This window comes from Amblyomma americanum, chromosome 6 (assembly GCF_052857255.1).
Source record: "Amblyomma americanum isolate KBUSLIRL-KWMA chromosome 6, ASM5285725v1, whole genome shotgun sequence".
Classification (NCBI taxonomy): domain Eukaryota; kingdom Metazoa; phylum Arthropoda; class Arachnida; order Ixodida; family Ixodidae; genus Amblyomma; species Amblyomma americanum.
In genome coordinates, this window is record NC_135502.1 from 145,131,554 (window position 1) to 145,135,877 (window position 4,324).

At 42.9% G+C, this 4,324-nt stretch overlaps 1 long non-coding RNA gene across 1 annotated transcript; it reads left to right on the forward strand.

Annotated features, from left to right (window-relative positions):
• Positions 1-308: 308 nt before the first annotated feature.
• On the forward strand, positions 309-3,803 carry LOC144095016 (uncharacterized). The gene is made up of 3 exons (XR_013306664.1): positions 309-509; positions 917-987; positions 3,733-3,803. It is a non-coding gene; the product is annotated as an uncharacterized LOC144095016 (long non-coding RNA).
• Positions 3,804-4,324: the final 521 nt, after the last annotated feature.

Below are 4,324 nucleotides of genomic sequence, written 5' to 3' on the forward strand. Positions count from 1 at the left end.
AAACCCATTCCATAGCGCCTGTTCATTCAACTCCACACTGCGCTAACTGCGCACATGTTTCCGACTGCGGGCTCGGCTAGCGCTTCGACTTCGCCATGGCTAGCCATGGCCAAGCTGCGCTGCCGCTGGTGGTTCATGCAACGAAAAGAAAAAACAATATATCAAACGATTCAGGTTGTCAGCTAAAAAAGCTACCGTAAAATGAAATACATCTTATATGTTTTTGCCGTTGTGCGCCTTTGCGACATCAGCGACGTGAGCGTGAGCGCGAATACGCGAATGGCGCTATAAATTTCCCGTGTAGCTCCGTAAATTGCAAATGGCGTGGCTGCGCCGCTAACTTTTAGACATGCTTGCAGAGGTAGTCGGTGCGAACAGTTGGAAGTTCAATCGACTGGAATTGCTCAAGGAAAGTCAGCGGCACTGCATTTTTATTGTTTCTGTGCATTGCGAGTGACTTTGGCGGCAGCCACTCGGCAACGTCTCCGGTTTGGCGAACTTGTGAGAAGGTGAGCCTTTTGTTCTCAAATTTTGAAAGCGGTTTTTTGTTTGTATTGTAACCCTGCGTCTCGTCGCATGTTATGTTCACGATAACATAAGTACAACGTGCATGCACTTTCTGTCTCTATTTAGAGTAATATTGGTCGATCAGCGTAAACTTTTGGATTAAATTAAGCACGAACTGTCCATGTTGGTACTGCGTGTCGAATGTGTTTTGAGATGATCCTGAGCGGGAGATGGTGTTCTGATAATTTGTGTACTACCAGATATAGTCTAGAGATTTGAAACCATTTATCACACTGAAACAAAGTTGGAAAACTGTTTTGTGTTCATGCATCTGCTGTCCTTAAACTTGACTTTTCGGCAATCATTCGCATGGCTCCTTTGGATCTGGAAAATTGACTACTGTTGCTAGGGGTGCCTGGTAGCAGAGCTCCTGGGGACGCCCAGTGGGTCATTTGTTTGTCCAAGTGCCCAGTACCAAAGGTACCATTCCTGACATTTTTTCCCAGTCCGTTAACCTCATATTCCTTGCAAAGATTACAGTATGTAATCAGGTAGTAAAAAAATTGGCAACTTCTGCATATTTCAGAACAGTTCAGAGAAATGCACATGCAGCATCAGTATTCTCTGGGTAGAATTTCTGAGACCTGGATTCATTTCTTCTAGGACTGTGGCAAGCAGTAGGTCAACTGTACATAAATTTATTTTCCTCTGGTGCAAAGTAAAGAGTGCAAAGGTCATAAGACAAGTCTCTAGTCTGTTTCATTCTCACTGCATTTGGCCAAACCATAATATGAAATGCTGTATGTTTTCTGCCCTAGTTTCCTTTACTTTGAGCAGTAGATAATACAGTGAATAGCAAGGCAACTCCACTCGCTGACGGTTTTGCCTTCGGCAGCAAAACAGGGAATACCTTACCCCATGTGTTATCTCGACAGACTCAAAACTGGGATGGACAGCTGCGTCCACAGCTGCTATCACCTCCCAAGTGCATGCGCTCGTAAGACACATAATAACTCTGGATTGCCATTAACATAGCCTTGCTCATTGCATTTGCCGATAAACACCTCATATGTGGTACTATTATGCACTCTTTTCTTTGGCACTATGTATGAGCTTCTGTTCTCGCACTTTTTAGAAATAATGCATGCAGTTTTGAAGTGCGAAAAGGGAATTTACGTGTAACTATATTGTCATGTCAGTATGTTACAGCCAAATTGTACATTTATGTCAGTGCTGGTGGTTTCTTTTCATTATATTAGGGGAATGTTATAATTTTACCTATAGCAAATAATAGCCCTCACTAATTAGCTGATTTTCTCATGTCCAGTATTTTGATATGCTAAGCCACCAAAGCATGATTCAGAATGTTGTCAGAACTAAAGGCACTGAGTCTTTCGTGTGAGTAAAAAATGCGCTTTATACGCCTGTCACATGGCATTCCTCGAAGGCCTTTCCAGCAAAGGCACTATTCTTCACCAAAGGAGCGAAAGCTTAAAGGAGCAGCGATGCAGCTACTTGGTGCAGCCCAAAGGTGAAGGTCGTTCAGGCTTAGCACCCGCTGCTATACTCGAGGTGGCTGAAGTGGGTGTTCTAAAATTAAAGTGGTGTATTCTGTTCATTCGTTGAGCTTTGACAATTTTTTTATTCTGATTGCTTCCTTAAAAGTACTGCAACAGCTACTCTCATCAGCAGGAGCAGGTTTGTTTTGTACGTGTATTGCATTGGCCACCATGGGCGCTCGGTCTTGCCGCAACACTTTCACTGTCTTGAAATTTGAACATAAAACATAAACTCCCGTACAAAAACCAAAGCCAGACACATCTTTCGTATTTGAAAAAAATGTTTTCAAACATTATTAGCTTATCTATTTTTTTTATTGCTTTTACTTTTTGACTTTGGATGGTACTGCGATCACAGCTTCTCGAATGCCGCGTCTTCGGGCTCTGAAGGTCTCGGTTGAGCGCCTTCGCCTCCAATGCCCTTAGCGACAAAGGCGCAACATTTGTAGCGGGTAGCTGCACTCCTTACGCCTTTGGATATGATTCTCAAAGGCCTTTGCGGTGCCCGTGTGACAGGGGTATTAGTGTGGTATGGCTGCTTGAACACCTGTCCCTGGTATCTCACAAACTGAATAAGGAAGGGAAAAGCCTCAGGGTGCTTGCCGACGTTTCGACAAGAGGACTTGTCTTTGTCTGGCAAAGTGTTCATCATTGGTGGGGTTTAAATAAGGTTTTCACTTCGAGGCGAAAGGCCTGTTGTGTGGGACGAGGGTGCGATATGGGAAGGGCGTTACAGTGGGGAGCGTGAACCTTGACCAGGCATGATAGCTGCTAAAGAAGATTAACCGGTTGACCTGCAAAACTGTGAAAACAAAAAAGCCCAATTCAGTAGAAACGAATCTCGGGGTATGGAGTGTGGATAGTGGGCTTGAATGGCTTTATGTCCAGCCGCAACAGGTGGCTTGGTATGGCTGGCTGCCTTTTCCTGAAAAACTAGGATAAAGGAATTAAGCAGCATGGCAGAATAAAATACCAGGGGGGGGGGGGGGCAAAATAATTTGAAGGAAAAAGAGAAATAAAAGAGTGTTTCCACTGTTACAATGGAAATGTTATTTGCTAAAAACTTCAATCATTGCTGTTCAGGGATTGATATTTTTTCAAATAACTAACCTGAAGTTCAAAACCTGCAGAAGGAACTATGTAACTTCTTTCCTGCCTTAAAAACCCAGTACTTATTTGCCAGTTTCAGCAAGCAGAGGTCTGTTTCATGGCCCATACTTTCCACTACCTTGCATGAAAATTGTGCAGTACAGGCCCACCATAAAACTAGGGGCATAGTATACTGCATGTATGCAACTACTTTGGCGTTAGATCATGCATAGCATGGTCTTAAAGTTATTCTTTTCATTTGCAACTGGTTCATAAAAGGCCTATTCTGGCAAAAGGCATTTAGCAAAATTATCTTCCTCTGAATGCTTCTAAGGATAACTTTAGTTCATTCAGGAAAATATATATTGACAATATCTCTTAAAGGCATGATTGTCCATATTAGCTCTTGTTACCTCACAGTATTTAGTTTTGTGCCTCCAGCATCACTGACTTGCATCATATGTTAAATAGAGTAGTAAAAAACTCGCTGTTAGTTTAAACCACAACTCATGATGGGGCTGTGCACTTTTTGTTGTGTTACATGAAATATACTTATGTATGAAACAATTTCTTTCAGCTGCACCTCACATGATTCAAATTCCACCAGAAGAAAGGCTGCAACACAACATTGCTCACTCTCTGTTGCTTTCCGAGCACATAACATGCCATAACAACACATAGCAGGTAAGATGTGAACAAAAACAGTGCATGTATATGTTCCACACATGCATTTTGTGTACTACCAGCACTATGATATGATTAACTATGTCATGTGAGAGAGAGCACACAAATCATTTTTTGTATATATTGCAGCATGGTTATTTCAAGTTTTAAACTGGCCATTGAAACGACCCATTGTATCACCGCTGGTTACCCGGTGGCACTGGGGATTGAACTCCGCACCTCCTGCTTGCGAGGCAGATGCTCGGACCACTAGGCCACTCCTGCGGTTCCCCCACTGATGTTGCTTACACCAGGTGCTGTTAAAGCCCCGGTATGTATGTTAAATGCATTTTAGAAAACCATTCACTTCGAAAGTACCATTTCATCTTTATAGCAAAACCACAGTTCGCCTAGCTAGACAAACCTGCTGCATACACGCCAGCAGAAGGGTTGCACGTACATGCTTCATTAGGAAAAAATAAAAATCAAGCAGAGCCTGCCCTTCA